This window comes from Pogonomyrmex barbatus, unplaced genomic scaffold (assembly GCF_055798465.1).
Source record: "Pogonomyrmex barbatus isolate J1 unplaced genomic scaffold, ASM5579846v1 scaffold8, whole genome shotgun sequence".
Lineage (NCBI taxonomy): Eukaryota > Metazoa > Arthropoda > Insecta > Hymenoptera > Formicidae > Pogonomyrmex > Pogonomyrmex barbatus.
This window is the reverse complement of record NW_028297182.1, coordinates 2,138,348-2,157,867: the sequence shown is the minus strand read 5'-3', so window position 1 is coordinate 2,157,867 and position 19,520 is coordinate 2,138,348. Positions and strand designations below refer to the sequence as shown.

General features: G+C 42.6%; 1 protein-coding gene across 10 annotated transcripts in view; it reads right to left on the bottom strand.

The window, feature by feature from the left end:
- The window catches only part of TfAP-2 (transcription factor AP-2), a 215,358-nt gene that overhangs the window by 57,841 nt on the left and 137,997 nt on the right, over positions 1 to 19,520 (bottom strand). The gene's annotated exons all lie outside the window — the stretch shown is intronic.

Here is a 19,520-nt window from a genome sequence, read left to right as displayed (position 1 = left end):
AAAAAAAAAAATGATAGAGGGTATTATAAATAGATCAAGTCGCGCGATATCTTATTCATCGACTACTATTATCTCCATGGTTCACGCAAGCTCGTGAACTACTCTTTCGATCGACGTTATTTCTGATATCTCCCAGAGACATCTCTCCAAAACTTCCTCATTGAAATCTACATCGATTACGATCGTATTAACGGACCTCAAGGTATATTAGGTATCCAAAAAGTGCCTCTCATCCCGAGTGACAGTTCGTTCGGAAATTCGGGGAAACGAGGCGAACGAGGGAGGAGGGAAAACTCGAAAGGGATAACCGAGGACGATACGAGGTGCTCGCGCGGTGATTCTTCGGTAAAGATCGGAGCGGAACAGCTGATCGCGGCCGACAAACTGAACGACGGGGACGTCGGCGAGACGTACGCGAAAGTAAAGGAGCCCAAGGAGCCGTGTGGCCGCGGACGAAACGGGAGATGCTACGGTGCGCTCTTACCGAGAGCTACTACTACTACTACCACCACCGCGAAACACCACCTTAGTATCCTGCCCTACCATCCGGCCGGGTGTCCCGGCAAAGGAGCCGGCGAAGGAGCGACGGAGTGAGACAGAAGGAGGTATGCACAGGGAGGAGAGAAGGTGCGCCATGGTGGATGGAGCGGGAGAGAGAGAGAGAGAGAGAGAGAGAGAGAGAGAGAGAGAGAGAGAGAGAGAGAGTGAGAGAGATCTCTCTCGTTTGTGCACGCGTACTGAACGACGACCGAAATTTCGCCCCGGGGTACGCGCCACCACGTGGCACCTAGACCTAGCACCGGCGACCCCCCACCAGCCCACTGATGGACGATGGGACGTACCACGATCGAACGAATAGGAGTAATGGAGCGGTGCCGTACGACGCTCGCCGACCCTCGCCGAGCCGGCGAACGCGAGCGACGGCCTCGTGCTCCGTTCCTCGCGCTCGTGTGCGTACGTCACGTAGGGGATGCCTGAACGGGGGATGCCGTGCCTTACCCCGAGCGCGACGAGTGAGCTTGGAACGTAACGAATACGCAGTTTAGGATAGAATTGATTCGAATCAAAGTTGCGATTTTAATGACAGATTAAAGGGAAATTTGCGAGAAAGTCGAGCTTAAAAAATATTTAATTGGAAGTATCTCTGGAAGTTTTTTATATTAAATATTTTAAGATATATTTAAAATTAATTAAAAAAGAAATAAGATTTAATTTTCTGTTTTTTTTTTTTTTTTTTTTTTTTTTTTTTTTTTTTTTTTTTTAAGCATTGAGGTGATACAGTTTTCAAGATTTTTAAACATCTTCGGATATGTACAGGATCGTGTTTATAAAATGTCATCGAACTAAAGCAGTCATTATATCATATCTGTGAGGAATTAACTGCAAGAATTCGGATAACTGGTACGGTGGCTTTGGTCCGTCGCTGGAAATTAAAAGTGCCAAGTTTTCTCAAACCTGTCGAGATTTGAGAAAACAAATCTCTATCGCTCGTAACGAGATTACTCGCGTCCGCTTAATTTCCGCATGCGAATACGTCGCCGTATTATCTCACGTGATGGCTCATTAAGACACAAATTATTTAAATTGATGGCTCACGCGAATGAACGATCGTGCGACTCGTCCCCTCGTCTGATGTCGTTCGTCCACTACAACTAGATGGCACAATATTGCATCAACAAGAAAATAGGGCTTATTTTAGGTAACCTATAATTCGTGTCACAATTCAGAATAGAATCCTTATAATTTTAGATGCTATGTAATACGAGGACATTCAAAGAATCAGAGAAAACACACACACACACACACACACACACACACACACACATTTATAAAAAATATCACAAGGCAAACACACATCAAAATACAAACATGGCGAATAAAATTACCTGTCGTGAAACCTGACACGAATCATAGATGTCTAAAACATATTTAATGCATTAACATTTAACATTAACGTAACAGACGTCTATATTCTACGTCGTTTGTTAGCCGTTTTTTACTTCATTTAGATATAGAGAACTCTTGCTTAAGAATTCAAGAGGCGGTGAACGCGCGATTAAGAAAAAACGAAAAAAAGTTGCGTATCGCGCGACTGCGGACATTACATAAGGTTGTCTCTCTCTCTCTCCAACCGCGTACTCTGCATTTGCAAAAATGCGCCGTTTTTCTCATGCGCGGCGCAGTTCCGTAATACATTTGTTTATTAAATCACCTTGTGCCAACGATATTAATGGTCGTGTCGCGCGAGATAAGAAACGCAAACCTTATCCGCGCGATCGTTGCCGCTCGTTATCGTGTAAAACGTCACATTTGTTAACGCGTAGCGAGAAGTGGAATTGGAGCGGACGCTGCCAATACCGTTGTTTATTAGATTCAAGATTAATGTTCGCCGCGCCGAACAAATTATTTAAATTGATGGCTCACGCGAATGAACGATCGTGCGACTCGGAGGCGCGTAAAAATGTTCCGTTGACGCTCATTCATGTCCGCACGGTAAGAGGAGAAGAGAGCGAGAGGGAGGGGGGGAGAGAGAGAGAGAGAGAGAGAGAGAGAGAGAGAGAGAGGAGAGGAGAGAGGGTCTCGTCGCGGTAGGAGTCGCTATTAATTTGCAAGGTGAAAACGGTCGTCAACGTTGGGGTACCGGCGTTGCTCGCCGGATCGTCGACACGCTGGGCGTAATTTATGCCGGCGTAAATTCTGCAGCGTAATTACGGGGCGATGCGCCATTCACACGATATTACACGCCGAAGTCAAACGTCGAGCGATGAGCGGTGCTCGCGCCGCGCTTTTTTCCGCGCGAAACCCGGATGCACCTCGGCGCGAATCCGCACGTCGCCGCATCGACGTGCAACTGTCTAAGGATGTCTGCAACGCTCTTCGACGACACGGATCACTTCGGGTTCACACACGTGGGAGCACGAGTGCGAGGATATGCTTTTCGTATCTACGCCTGGTACACTCCTTTAAAAATAAATCTATATATATTTTTTATCGTCTCTCTCTCTCTCTCTCTCTCTCTCTCTCTCAACCTGTGATGAATGATCATCGTTATTTATATCTACGAAACAGAATAAATCGAGACCGGTATATAATTTCGATGATGTATCTTCTTATCGGCGCGATAAGACAGAAGCGCATTTCATATTAATTACGACACATTCATATCATTACGTGAATCTCTTTCCTTCCTTCCCCCTCCCCTCCCCTCCCCTCCTTTGCCCTCCCCTTTCCTGTGCCCGTAAGCCTCATTTTTTCGTAATTGAAAGATAGAAACTCTATTGGTAGTTAATCACCGAGCGATCGCTGATGGGTATTCGATTTGACGTACGGCCGCTCTCGATTAATCACGTCTTTCGTTTCGGCGGCTAAAAAGTCATGAATATAAATCAGTAACGAAAAGAAACGCTTCCCGAGTGTATGTGCGCTCGCGCGCGTGATCGAACAGCGAAACGTCGTAATATCGATAAACTGTCAGTGCGAAGTCGCGATCGAACACAGTGTTGTCGTTCGATACAAAAATGTCTTCCTGGAGCACTTGGAACCAGTTTGTCCGGCGAGTTTCCGGCAAGAATTTTTTTTTTTTTCTTAATTTCATTCCGACCGATGGTCTCCGGATATCATATAAGTAGTCGGATCGATAAATCAAGCCAATCAAATAGGATATTCCTGGGAATCTCACGTGAGACGTAAAAATATATATATATATATATTTCTCAGCTATATTGGTTTGTTATGCGAGAAGTAGTAGCTAAAATAATTATTCGGTTATTAAATATAATTAATAACGGTTTAAATCACAAATTAAGTTTGCAGATATCGAGAGAGAGAGAGAGAGAGAGAGAGAGAGAGAGAGAGAGATCGTTGCGAAATGATAAGAAAGAATTATGACAGATCAATAATTAGAAAAATGATCTCGCTTAGTGTCACACTAAGCTGCTTAGCACGAAATCATAACACCTGTAATTTAGATCTTTCTTTTTTCCCAGTTAAAAAGCGGGAAAAAAAAAACTGGAAACGCAGGCTACCTTAACGCATCGCTCTATACCGATATTACCCACATTCTACCGTTTATTATAAATTTATAGGCCACCGTGCGGTAGTCGCGCGTGCGATTTTTCATCCCAGTTTCGCCGATAAAGATCGCGGAGTTTATCCCGCTCTATCACGAACTTTCGATAATCGCTCGCGCCCGAGGCCTTTCTCGAGGAAATTTCTACATGGGCGTGTTCGCGCGTGTTTCTAACCGTTTCTACACCCTCCAAACGACAAAAGATTTCCATGAGAGAGATTTATCGGTCTCTCCGCGATTTTTTTTATCTTTACCCGAACTTTCCTTCCTCGTCGAAAATTGATAGCGCACTCATTGCGCTCGTATAATCAAGAATCCGAAATGCGCGCTGTATATGACAATATTTCAAGCATGCATCTAGTAAGAATTTGCTAAATAAAGAAAAAAAATATTGTTCTCGCTCGTTAAGTTAAAAAATATGTTGCAAAACACTGTCACTGTCACGACTACGTAAATGGAAAACTTATTGGAGATGTTTGCGAGTTATTCGAGTTCGGCTCGAATACGAGCTATTAGAAAATTTCGAAAGTAAGATATCGAATATATAAGTTTATAGAATCAATTTCAGAAGGAACGCTCGTTCACCGCGACTAATTATTATTCGACGAATGAAGTCTGACATCGTCATGCCGAAGCTTTGATCGGGTAGAAGAGGGTCGAAACTTGGACGACACGACCGCGAGAGTACGCATTCGCGCGTGCAAGTATGAAAGACATGTGAGAGAGAAAGAAAAGGGACAGAGAGAGAGAGAGAGAGAGAGAGAGAGAGAGAGAGAGAGAAGCCCTGGATGATGATGGTAGGAGAGGGAAGTCGCTAAACGGCATTCCAAGCGGACCATCCAACGCCACCCAACGGTAACCAACGCATGACGCCCTTATCTTACCACGCTTTGCCACGCTTACGTCGCCTCTACCTCAGTTAACGGATCGTCTACGAATGACGAGGATGGTGTCGCGAAGCTACCGCGAGCGCCGCCAAACTGTCGCTCGTCCGGCATCCTGCCTTTATGACGGGTATAAATGAATAACATCTCCCGTGGACTTTATTATCCCCCCTTAAACATACAAAATCTTTTCCGCGTCATCTTTTTACTTAGCGCCAAACAGTGTTTATTCCTACGTTCTCTTCCTAGACAAAACGCGAGACTCGTAGAATGAGGAAACGTAGCGCCAAAGAGCTATACGAACAGTTTTTTAACAGTTCAAGTAAAACAGTCAAAGCTGCCATGTAGTAGGTACGTTTGTCTTATGCAGATTATACAATGATATTTGCAATTATTAACCCTTATCAAAAGTAATTAAATCTCATCACTCGTTTGACATTTAAAATATTTAATCGAGTTGAATTAGGAAGAAAGGATTCGGAAAAAAAATAGGATATTTCACATTAATTTCTAGTCATCTTTTTCTTATTACGCCGTGTTAAAATTTTTTTAAATTTTGAAAAATAAAATTCCTCCTCGATCGATGTCCCTCTCTCTCTCTCTCTCTCTGGCTTTTCTAAAACTTGTCTCGCTTGTCTCGTTTATCGATTATCGAATCGCCGGGATCGTATTTCGATTACAGGTATGTCCGTTCGTAAAATTTCGCACGTGCACGAGCTTCGATCATTCTTCGCGTTCAACAATGATATTCACCGTTAATTCGATGACGACATTAATGGACGACGTCGAGTGCGCGCGCGCGCGTGTATGTGTATCCGTTTTTTCGCGGCACGAATACACGCACGCGTGTATTAAAACTCGCGTGTATACGGCAGGAGGCAGAGGCAGGAGTCCGGTCCAGAGGGTTCAAGCTAACGGGACTAAAGTCGATTGTGATTATACCTATGTGTGTGTGTGTGTGTGTGTGTGTGTGTGTGTGTGTGTGCTCGCGCGCGCACGGACTCGTGTCTGCACGTGAATCACGAGTGAGCGTGCGAGTCCTCGTCAATTCCAAAAAAATGTGCTTGTTAAAAAATTCTCGATATATATTCTACCGAATACCGATGCACTTATAGAGGTATTCCATTAAAATTAAATCGCAAAATATATCAAATATATTTATAAATTTATAAATTTCAGATACGATGGGGAAGTTTTACAAGTAGCGCAACGAAAATGTAATCAAATAAATCCCAACATATGGAAAAATGTATTTATTTATTAAAAAATAAAATATTACTCAATATGACCGTCTTAATTTTAATAGGTAACATCGTTTATAATTTTTCGTAAGGATTTCGCGCAATATTTTATAGATATAAAATATGACATATAATATCTTTCTACGATGAGCACGTTAGCTTTGAGCTTTTCGAGATGCGATTGTCGAGATACATGAGAATGCGAATTTATCGGCGTCTTGGCATTTAACAATTGTCGCGTGTAAGCGTGATATTGTAACTTCGTAACGTGTTTCTTAACAACTGTTGTGCTGTAGTGATAGCTAGAAATCATGCTAGGATTGTAGCAAGACCTGACATTATCTCACAGCGATATCGTAATTTGAAATGATATGGAGCTATTTATTAGTTTTTGCGAAAGTAATGATTGCGAATAAATAGAATCTTTGACATGTGATACAAAATAAAGTAAATTTCTTGTAATTATCACAGCTTTTTCAAGAGCAAATTTTCGTCTCTTTTCTGATGTAATAACTGATGATTCAACAAACAACATGCATCATAATTGCTGTGGATTTTAAATAAATTTAAGCAAAGTCAGTGTATGCTTCGTCATTTCATTTTACAATAAATAAAAACATTGGTTACAAAAAAAGACAAGAACGCTTATAATTAGATAGAGAGCGAATTTATCGGACGCGCGTGGTCCAGTTCTTTCAGTCGATCTTATTATCATTAATCCTACACCGATTCGTAATGCGTAGACAAGTTTTTTCGATTCGGCATGCTTGGTTTTGTTGATGCTTTCATTGGCAATGTTCCTCGGCGATTTCTCAACCATTAATTAGATCGTGTTATGTTAATGTACACTTGCGATCGTGCGATCGCGCAGCGTGAGGATGGCGAGAAAAGAATGAGAAAAAGAGAGAGAGAGAGAGAGAGAGAGAGAGAGAGAGAAAATGTAGTCACTTAATCTTTATAACAGTCATCGTTGTAATTGTCAACGCGATTATTTTAAATAGTTCGTAATAGTCAATCACCAACGACATTTAATGGTGGGATAATTCCTTAATCCCTAGATAAACCGATTTCATTATAATTTTTTATAAAGTCTGATTTCTTGCCGACTTTGCTAATGGAAAATTATTAATGTATTTGCCACAGACGTATTTGCCGATCGCCTAATGTAGTAGCACGCGCAAAATGCAATTATCAACATTCCCGTGTAATTGATTATAGTTTATGGGAGGCTGCTCGATAGGTCAGAATTTACATCTGACGGTTTTACAAAGGAGGAAAAATCAATCAAAATCTATAAACCAACATCGTATTTCTCGAATCATTTCCGCTCTCCCCGAACGCGAAGTACGATCTCTCATACGCGAACAATATACGCGTTCACCGACTATACACACCTGGCTTCAGCCTCTACGGAACGTTGTAGACGCGAGAGTCAACCACGGTAAAGTCGCATAATCCGACCAGCATCAATTAGATCGTGTTATGCTAATATCGTCCGTACGTATGTACCGGCGACCAATCATCTCGCAGCTACTAGAGATTGGATCTCGTAGGCGGCCAACTACCATAATCCGAGATGGACGGTTGTTTGAAACGAAAGACGAAGCGAGAGAAGGGGGGGCGGGAGGAGGGGAAGGAGGGAGAGAGAAATAGGTGGCAGGTGTACTGTATGATAGGTGGAGCTGTTATGCAGCGAGGAACATTGTTATGAGGATTAGTGATTTGCCTTTGAACAGAATCCCTGTTCCGGATGCAGTTTGGGCGATCCGGGATTTTGTCGTCACGCATCGATGTGAGCTCGGATGTGCTCGATAAAATTAATAAATATGTGTGTGTGTGTGTGTGTGTGTGTGTGTGTGTGTGTGTGTGTGTAAGCATTAACCAAATCTACTAAATATTTGCATAAGATTATTATAATTGATACTTGTACATACAATAATAAATTCTTAAACTAGATAAGCTGAGATTCGTAGAATTGACAAGTTGTAAAATTCTCCAAGTTTGAGGTAGATCGATGAAACGTCGTGAACGTCATGAATATAAAATTGCTTAAGAATAATTCGCCGTCGTGAAAAATAAATCCAAGTCAAAAAACGTTTGGTAATTAATTAATGATAATTTCAAAAAAAGATTACGGAAGACTTTGATTGTACATCGCGTCCGTTCGCGAGGTAATTTTGTAATAATCAAGCACATCAAGTCTGAAGCCGAATGGAGGGGCCTCGTCTAAAGCTTTTCCTGAGATGCTCGCGTCGTCGATCCTGACTGTCGACTCATCGCCGAGGCGAGAGAGAGAGAGAGAGAGAGAGAGAGAGCCATCGGCGATCAAGACCGCCGACGAGGGGGAACCGCCACTCGCGTCAAGATGAATATCGAAGGAGAGGCGGGCGAAAGTTCACGGCTGGCGCCTTTTCTTTTAATCGTGATAACGTTCGCCCGTAACGCGAAATACCGTTGCGAAATGCCAGGTGAGGGCCCGCGATGCGAAGCGCCTTCTATCAAAGCACGCGCCCGCGTACGGACGGGCGCGAGATTAATCGCGCCCGACGATAAATTAATTCGTCCGCGCTATTTATTAATTTTCTGGAGGTTATCGCGCGGACGATTAATTAAGCCGCGACGTGCGCCGCGACTGGTTTCAGTTACACCGACAGCCCTGATCGATGCTTTATTAATAACGATCGCGCGTTCACTTCCGCGGTGCCGCGCGTCCACGTCCAGGCAAATACATAAGTACTCAACATACTCGAGCGGAATATCGCAGCGCGTATATCGCAGGAGGGAAGAATACAGGAAAACAGGATTACGATGCAAAAAATTGAAGGACGCGCGGGTTCATAAGAACTGCGTGTTAACAAAGTATGCAAATAAAGTCGATCGTGCCTCGTGTCGTATAACGTCGCCTCGCTCGTACACGCCGCTCGTCTCGGACTTGTATTCGTGTAATTCATGTGTTTTTACCGTGTCGCAATCGACAACGAATGGTATCGGAATATGTGCGAATATATAGCACGGGTATACGGGTATAATTTGCGAACGAGATCCATCCCCCCAGTCTCGAGTATAATCGTTAACATATTTCAGATGGATAATGTTATAGAATTTCTTTCGCAAATTCTTGTCACCGTTATTTTACGGCAACGCAATTCTATTCCTCGTGAATAGGCGAGATCTGAGAAAAACCATAATCACGAAGACAAATGAAACGATGCGCCAAAAGAAATATCGCTGTCGGCTATGGCGAATGACGACGATGATCGAGATTACACTCGATTTCTCGTGCCAGCGTGAGTGCTTGAGTTACATCAATAATTGAATCGCTACATCGCGATTTTATATGCAGCGCGGAGATATTTATTCAACAACTTGGTGAATAATTTATGGACCAAATCAATTAATCAAGCACGCGTCATTCGATAACGTATCAACGTGATAGAATTTCCTCCGAGCGTTTCGCAACCATGTATTTACACGACTATTTAAAAAAAGATTATACATTATTTCACATATGAGGAACAAAATATATATTTGTAATAATACCAAACATCTACATCCATAAAATTATTTAAGAAATAAAAGCAACGGGATATCAAAAAAAGATGTTAAAGAAATTTTTCCCAGCTTTATTCCCATCTCACGAATTTGAAACGGCTGACTAAACTGTACAAGTTCACAGAATTTCTTGAACTATAAATATAAATTCCTTTCCAAAGGTAAAATAAAATTCATTCCTCCGATCTTCCTCTTTAAGTGATATTTATTAGATCTACATCGACCGCGTTGACTGGCAACGCAATTTTTCACAAAGTCTACATTCCATCCGTAATATTCGATCGGGCATTCCGTGAAATGGCATCGCGTGTCCCGTTTCGGACTTTGCAATATGAGCTAAATCGAATCGGTAGATGTTCTCGAGCGGCGCTATATTCATATCCACGATAATGCGGAAGTGCAGCACGCGAGAGGCGCGTATTGTTAAATCGAAGAACGGAATCGCAAAGTGCATCGATATTTCTTAGCGCTGCTCAGTCACGCTCGATTCCGTCCGTCCCGAATAATAACGCTTCGCCGGCAAAAAATAATTCCTTACGAAGAAACGAGACGAGACGTCGTCTCCTTGGGAAGGAAGCAATCGGGTTAAACCGCTTTAAAGCAGATGATTACTCAAATCAAGTCAAATTCGGTCGAATCAGCGCGTACGCGCTAGCGTATTTCACCGCGCGTAAAATCGCACGTTGCAGCCACCTCCGGCGAAGGCCTCGTTCGATCGGCCGATCGATCGATCGCATTCGACCGATGCGGGGAACCCGCCCACTCAAACCGGTAACAGGTTCCACACCCTCGTCGTATAACGTGGTGAGCAATATTTAAGTATCTCGAGCGCGCGCGCGCGCGCGCGCGAGATTGGACGTGCACGTGGACGCGACGCACGAGGACAGGCTGTTCATGTTTAAATACATGCGGCGAAACATAGGCAGGTTACCTACGTAACATGCCGACGGGTATAGGCCGACGTGCGCAGGTGCTTTCCAACAAGCGCTCGCGGCGATACGTAAAAAGCGCGCGCGGCGAGGCACCCTCGGAGGTGAAAGAGCACCTTTCGGAGCGGGCGGCATGCGGCGCGGCGCGACTTCCGCATTACGGAGGGAAGAAACGCATATTCCAGGCTCGCGAATCTGTCGTCGGACGTCAAAAGTCTGTTTAGACGAGTCCGCTCAGCCGCGCGTTTCCACGATCCAGCGCGAGCGTAATCCAAGCAAGGCGAGCAAACATGAAAATGAATATAAACACGTTACTCGCGAAGTAAAAAAAAAAAAAAAAAAAAAAAAAGATATTAGATATACACAGAGAGTGTTCCGTGAGTCGAGGTCGATCACTCGGGAGATAAATGAGGGCCCAAAAAGCAAAAAAGAAAGTTGATATTGAACATAGCTCCGGAAAGTGTATTGTTTTCAAGTTATCACTATTTTTACGTACGAAATTTGAAATTGCTTCGCTTTCGAACTTTTTTTAAAAAACTCAAAGACGGTCTTTGTGAGACTTATAACAATTTAATAAAATTAAAATTAATGTCAAATAAAAGTTGCGAACTACTAGCGTTATTCGGGATGCACAACTATGGAGTCCTGATCTCCGGAGAGCCAAGAGATGCTAAGCGAGCTGTATCTCCACATAGCAGCAAAACAATTTGAAATTTCTCCACCTAAAAATGACGAAAACTCGAAAACAATGGCATTTCCGAATCTACATTCATGCAATTTTATTTCTTGTTTTTCGGATCCCCAATCACTTTTAAAACATCGATAGTCAATATTAGTGAATGTCGATAGAGGGATATCTCTTTCTCTCTCCTTCCTTCTCTCTCTCTCTCTCTCTCTCTCTCGATGTAATCGTAAGTTAAAACGGGATTAAAACCCTGGAACTTAAATTTGGAAAGTCCCGGACGAAAGCAGGGTCCGTGTGACTTTTATAATGCACCGAGGGACAAATCCAGCATCTCCGGTCCAGCCCGCTCCGCTCGTTGGCTTCGCGAATTTACAGTGTGACAGGCTGTGCGAGGCCCCCGACGTATATTGGACGGAGCTACTTAAATTCTGCGCGGCGCGTAATACGCCGACGGGCGCAGGTGCCTTTCAGGCGCTTGCAGCGACGCATAAAATATACCTCAGCGAGGCACTCCCGAAGGTGAAAGAGCATTTTTTTTTTCCAGGGCATGCAGGACACCTCGGACTTCCGTGTGAACGTGACACGCGTGCTCGTACGATATATCGCGTTTTATACGGAGAAATATAATCCTTTTAATTAGCGATGAACTTGACTTTTCAACGTTTCACGTTGTATATCTGTATTTCTACTTCTATATTGTTCCCGCTCTATAAGCGTTATGCGTAAAAAAAAAAAAAAAAAAAACGTCATTTTCCACATCGAAGATCATAGAATCGCGCGATTTCTGACTTCATTGTACTTTCAGTGCCTTCGCACCGCGCTTTCTCTCCCTATCTGTGTAATCTCCATCTCTTTACCGTTTTCTCTCTTCCTTCGTCGTCTTGAAAAATATTGTCTTAACTGTCTGAACGGTAATTTCGTAGGCTCTCACGAGAACCCTCGCGATTTATAATTCATATTACTCACACGAATCTATGAGTCATGTTCAGACGCGCACACATCTATCCGTACAATCCTTGCGGTCGAAGTAGGACGCCAAAAGGTTAACGGTTGTATCCGCGTGTATAAGTTGGACTATCGATACTCGAATTGAGGATCCGTCTAAAACAATACCTCCCGTTCAAGGTTAATCGAAGTACGAAATTGCAGCGAAATTCGTATATCGTATGATTGGTGCCTCGCTGCCAAATCATACGATAGCGAATAAATCAAATGGCAAAAAAATCGCAAAATTGTCAATCAAAGAGGCGGAGAAAAATTATTAATTTATTATAAATCATGAAATTAATTCAAATTAATTCAGAGATTGCAATTACGGAGGAAACGGTTACTTGAATTTCTGAAAAAGGCCTGATATGAAACCCCTCGAATAACGAATCTTTCAAAAAATTAAATTTAATTATTATAGATATTGCATAAATAAAAGGAAATGGAAAAGTTCTAGTTGAAATTAGCGATTCGAGACATCGAGTTCCATCGTGGTGGTAAGAATAATCGCAACATATATAATGCTTGCAAATATACGTGACAAGTATGAATCGCGACTATTGATAGTGCTTAGTCGAAACTTGAAACGTGATACGCGGAAGATAATATTAATTCAACAGTTATTAACAATTTAAACCTCGACGCGACCTTCGGTGGTTTATGCTGAGGATATCGTATTGTAAAATAATTACACGATATTTCAGTGAGTAACAAGTTGAAGTAACGGATGCCATTGTATTTCCGCCAGAAACTCGAGTAAGAAAACGCGGCTTTGCAATTTCTAACTTATTAATGTTCGCAGGTGGTTGTTATTGTTCCGTTGGTTCACTCATTATTTGAACGCGTTGTCAGACGCCCGTCTTTTCTTTGACGGCTCGCTACGCAGTTAATTTGGATCCAGAAAACTTAGTTAATTACTATGTAAATCGGCCCTCGCTTTATTAAGGTCGTAATGTATGCGTCTTATTTCGTGCTTGTTACCGCATACCAGGCACATGAACGTGTCCGCCAAATTAGTTTGTACGTGTGGGTGTAATTTGCAAGTTCGTATCGGGAGTGGCCCTTCGGAATTACGGTACTGTGATGATGAATAAAGCTTGCCGAAAAATTAATGATATCCTGACAAATATTTTGATCGAACGATGAAAGATTACTACCGTGGGAATAAAATTATTTTGGCGTGAAGAAGATCGATCAAGAGGAATAACACGAAAAAAAAAAAAAGGTTTCGTTTCTACAACATCTCTGGTTTGGTAGATTTTTAATATTTGCATGTTTTAAAGAAACGCGTCATGAATTAAATTGCAAATAATCAGATAATACAATGGTGACATAAATTTTCATAAATTTGTAATTTATATTATAAGATGGCATGCAGAGATTCTAATCTGATATTATATCTGATATGATTTAATAATTATCACAAAAATTATTTTAATTTTGTTGTTCTTCCAATTTTTGTTTGAGGGAATAGAAAGTATTATGATTATCCATGATTATCCATATGATATTACTCCGTTATAAATTAAAAAAAGATACAAAGCTCTGTCATAATAGTATAATCACGAAAATGCAAAAAATTTAAGATACCGGATTTCATCAAACGCTACACGTTAAGCGCATAGACGACAAGCGCAACATCATCATGGCGAAACAGCTGCTTAAAAACTCATAGCAAACATAGCCTTTTTTGTCCCACACCGCCCACGGAATTTTTACAATACCAACATCTTGCTCCTTTCTCGAATATGTTTAACCAAAACTTTTAAGACGTTTTAACAACACGCCTAAAAGCTAAGTGTCCGGTTACAACGGTACAAAAATAACTTCAAGTTTAAACAAATTCAATAGGTACTACAACAATCAGAAAAGAAAAAGAAGTTCGATTTGTGTATTAAAGATCGCGGTAGTCGCAGAAGTAATCATTTTCTCATTTACAGGCAAAAACGTCACGCGGTTTATCGCGCGCGATCTCGCCGTAGTCATTTTAACAGAGAGCCTTCGCTCTCTCGTAAACACGCGAATATCAGTCGCGTGCTCTCGTTTCGCACCACGGAATGCAAAAAGTTCGTGCTAGTCGCAAAGTTTCGAAAAGGATATGGAGGGCAAAGCGCAAACGCGTATAATAAAATGACTACCGCGGGAGACTACGACGAAGAAACGTGGGATTCGCAAGAAAGGTTTTACGGCGACTCTTATCCACGTTTATTATCCTCGGCTCGCGCGCATACTTCAGCGGCCGAAGTTGCGTTTAAAACTCCCCGCGCGGTTGCAAATCGAGCGGCTACAATCGCTCGGCGAAGTATCCTTCATACGACGACTCGCGCGAAGACCCCGGAGAGATTTCAAGATTTCACTCCCTAAAGATCACGCGAAGTTAAACGGGCGACCTTTTCGCTGCCATTCGTCAAGCTGCCCCCTCGAGGAAATGAAACGGAAAATCGCCCCCCCCCCCTCACCACGCCGCGCTGTCTCTGCGAATCGCTCTCCGCGCGAGTCGCCAAGTCGCAGGAGTGGTTTTATCAAAAACTGGATAGCGCGAGTGAGCCCGCGCGTAATCGATGCAAATCCCTCGCGATAAACATCAGATTATCCGATCTTTCACTTGCTCCCCGGTGAGAAAAAAAATTCACCTCAGTCGCCTTGGATTTCTGCCCTAAAGAGTTTTTCTTTTTTTTTTCTCAACAGGATACTAGCCGCGATATCACCTCGCGGCTCGCGTCCGCTCCGTAACCCGCGAGCGTGGACGTAATATAAGCGACAGATGCCGCTATCATCGGGCGTACTTTACGTTTCGTTAATATCCCCTCAGTGCTCCGAGAAACGACGCGCTCCGGTTTCACCGAGCGGAACGAGATGCGCATCGTACGGAATATATTGCCGCTCCCTTCCCCTTCATTTATCTTCTGCCGCTGGCCGCTGCCGCCGTCGCCGTCGCCGTAGCTCCTCCTGCACCACCACGTCCATGTCTACCTAATTCCGTCCGTAGATCCTACCGCGAGCGTGATATAAGCGACACGCGCTGCAATCGCCGCGTATTTTATTGTATACGTCCGTTGCGTTTAACTGATGCTGCGGTTGCGGACTCGGAGCGGTCGCGGACGCGGTCGCGCTCGCGGCCGACGATGAATCCTGATACCGGATGCAGCAACGAGATGCAGAATGTAACCGAGTTTCTCGCAGGTGGGGAGGCGCGGCTATTGTTGTATCAACGGAGGAATCTGCGAATCGATGTGTTTCTCGCGTACGTGATAGACTCCCGGCACGACGGTATCCTGGTACGTCCGACGGGCTAAGAAAAAAAAGATGACATTCCAAGTTTCTAAAGATTTAAAAATTACGACTTAAGTATCCATTATGATCAGAGACGTATAATTTGTATATTGTATTCCCCGTCGTATCAGACATCCCGAGATGAATGTTGATTTTATGTTAAATGATTCATTCACTCGTACGATACGCGGAGGTGTCGGTAAATAACGGACTTTTACTACTGCGATTCGTATTATGCTTAGATTTAAGAGCGAGAGCTGTGGCACTCTAATTTAGCAAATGAAATTTTTCCTGTTTATATATATATATATATATACAGGATGTTTCAAAAATAGAGGTCATCACTCGGGAGGTGATTGGGAATCCAAAAATAAGAAAAAAAATTGGTATGAATGTATTTTTCCGGATAGATCCGGAAATGCATGTTATCAATATTTTTATATTGAAATTTGTTTTTGCTTTCGAATTTTTCTGTCAAAATTAAAAGAAGAGATGATCTTTATGAGTTAACATAATTAACATCAAATAAAAGTTGCGGACTGCTTTAACTACTTAGGATGCACATCTGTGGAGTTTTGATCTCTGCCAGCGCAAGAGCTGCTGAGCGAACTGTATCTCTATATGCAACAAAGCAATTTGAAATTTCAATATAAAAAAATGGCGATATAAATGCTCGAAAATAATGCATTTCCGGATTCTATATTCGTACCAATTTTTTTCTTGTTTTGTTGAGTCCCCGATCATTTCCCGAGCGATCGACCTCGACTTACAGACCTACCCTATATAAATATTTTCAATAAAACGTTAATTTAAGAAAACAAAATTAATTTCGAAATCTAAAAAGATCCCTCTAAAAATTCTAAAGATGCCTATCTGTACCCCAACAATGTCCGAGAGAGAAATAACTGGCTTGCCCGGCAACAGAAATCTTAATGGCATCTCAGCATCAAAACGTTATCAATGTTAGGTTCTCGACTCGGTTGGCATTAAGGCGACAGGTCCTAATGCGTAGCTCGAATCGTAGACAACCGAGCTCGGTTGTCGTATTTCAAATACGCGGGGGATTAAAATTCATCTTGCGCTATCGAAATTCACTATCGGGGGAGATAAACTGCGGCCGGCCCTCGTGTCTCTCGCACTGGCGCGAGCGCAAAAAGGCAAAAATAAGTCAAGTGGAGCGACCGACTCTAGCTACCGAGTTCAGAACGCGAGTTCAGAACGCGAGTCTCCGTTGGCGGAGATAAACCGGCGATCGTGATAATATATGGCGCCGGAGTAAAACGCCTGTTACGCGGATAAATTTGCCGGCCGCGCAGTCGTTTATTGGGTACGCCGGAGGTTGCCGTGCCGCGGGTGTGTTTGCGCGAATGGGATTTAATCCAGATCTTTATTGCCCCGCGGGGAGAAAAAGCCTGTCCCGAGGCTGGAATACGGGGAGGACCGAAGAGAAGGTCCATCGACCGGACGCGACGAGGGGACATCGTTAAGAGTGCATCGTATCCCTTCGAATGCCGATATTCCCTCTCCCGCTTTTCTGCCCCCACCATGCCGCTACGCAAACGAGACGCCCTACGACGTTCTTTTTTTTTCTCTCGGCTTCTAAGAGGATTTGCGGGAATCGCGCCGATTTCCGAGAACTGCGCGAAATATTCAGCTAAACGATCAGCTGATCGCTTTGGATTATCTCACGGTGGCATCGCACGCGTTGGAATCGCTCAGGGTGCTCACTGTCGGCACTAAACTGCGGAAGTTTCGAGAAATGATTTTCAATAAAACTTTAAATTTGCAAGTAAATACACGGTTTATCGATTGATCACGAAATGTCCAGTCTCTCTTGTGAAAAATATAGATATTTCCTTTACAGATTTTTTTTTTTTTTTTCCTACGTATGTACGTCTTTCTTATATGTAAATTTGCCGTGTACGCTAAAAAAGTACTTTTATTGTAAATAAAATTATACGGCGCGAGCGTTCCGCTTTCCAACAATGCGCCGACGAAATACGATATGATCTTTAGCGTTATCGAGAATTTCGAGAAGAAAGAGTTCCCTTAGTAGCGAAAATCAACCGACGATTATGCACTTTTTATTATCGCCCGTATGTTACAGTGTTTCCCCCTCAGCGAGTTTCCTGATTGCCATGTGAGAAGTTGAACGCAACGCGGCAATTTCGATAATCGCCCGCAATAACCGCCGGCACACCATTCTCCTTGTATACATAAAGCTGAAATTGCGATAATTCTCGCGGGATTTTAAAGTATCATTAAACAACGATCTCTTGTGCCTGCATAGATATTCATCTATAACTTCATTGTTGCGGTCGTGATGCGTATCTGCATCAGCGAAAGACTCTCTGTAATAGCTCAATCCTCGCCGGGAAAGAATTTAATAAATAAAACGCGCGCGATATATACCTAGATGCATAGATTATTACTTCAAAAGTTGAGATAATTGGAAGAAGTTATAAAAACAAAAAAAAATTGTTACCTTTGCGCTCTTATAAAGAATGCTTTTATAATGTTATTATGTAAAACTGATGCTTTTAATAATAAGAGTAAGAGAGGTGATATGATGACTTCTATTTAAAAAAAAAATCTAAAATTAAAATATATGTATTTATCGAGATAAACATAATATTAATAAAATAGAAGGAAGAATAAGAAATAAAAATTTATGAAGACGGCAACGTGTTAATCGAACGGCGAACAATCCTATATAATACAGAATTACAAAAATGATATAAATTTTTTTTGTTGATAAATTATGAAAAGCGTCAAGCTGAATTATGTTGCGTAAACATTTTACATTCGATCGAATGATAATTCTTAGATAAAGTGAGAAAAAGAACCGTAGTCCAAGATGCTGTAATACTAGGGTTATTAATTTTGTCAGATTTGCCGTTTTCACACAGAGTTCTTGCGTCGACGAAAACGCGGATCACGGCGGTAGAATGAAAAGATGAATTAACGAAGATGAAGTCCTGCGACCTTGTCTACAGGCGACAGGTATGTGACGTGCGTATAAATAAAAATTCATTACGCACAGATAAGGCCGCCGAGCCTCCCGTGATTCCCGACAGTTATGTTATAACTATGGATAATTCATCGTATCGTAATACAATCAATATTGGAATAGAAATTGCGGACGAGACAAAAGGTGTACGGCATCTCGCATTCGTTTCGAGAGACTCGTCGTCTTCATTTTTATCAGTTTTATCGCGACGACGAGTAAAGACGAGTGAAACAAAACACACAGTGACGTTATACCGTAAAACATACAAGATATTATTTATAAATAATTTCTCAGCCTGACACACGCATTATGAATTACGGTACGAGAAACACCGTACGTATGATAATTGAGATAAAGTTACAGGCAACAGAACAGAAACAGCGTTGGAAAGCGCGTGATAGTAAAAAAAATGGAAGGCTTGAATATCACGTTGCGATCATAAGAGTCAAGCCATTGTAACAAAGCTACTTTAATATTACGTAAGCGTTACGTAGACGAAGATCGCTAAATTGTTTTCCCCAACAAATACCAAATCCGCCTTCCCCCCCCCGCGGTCGACGTTGACGCGTGGACACAATCCCGCGATAACCGGAAGCCCGCAATTTTGATCGATCGCCCTTTCAATGGCGTTCATCCCCGGGCGGATCACACCGGAAATCCCATACGCATCATCGTGCACCATCGGATTATCACTCATCCGGGAATTTTAAGCGCCATCTTCAGGAGTTGCGAACAATATATCACGGGCGCGATGCGCGCACGGTCGTCTCTCGCACCGCCTATCATTATCCGCGATGCCCAGGGTGATTTATCTCTCGGTCTTCGAACTACCGCGTTTCGTGCCTGAATTTTTCCCGCAGGTGGTCATTACGTGCGCGAAACGAAAGTTT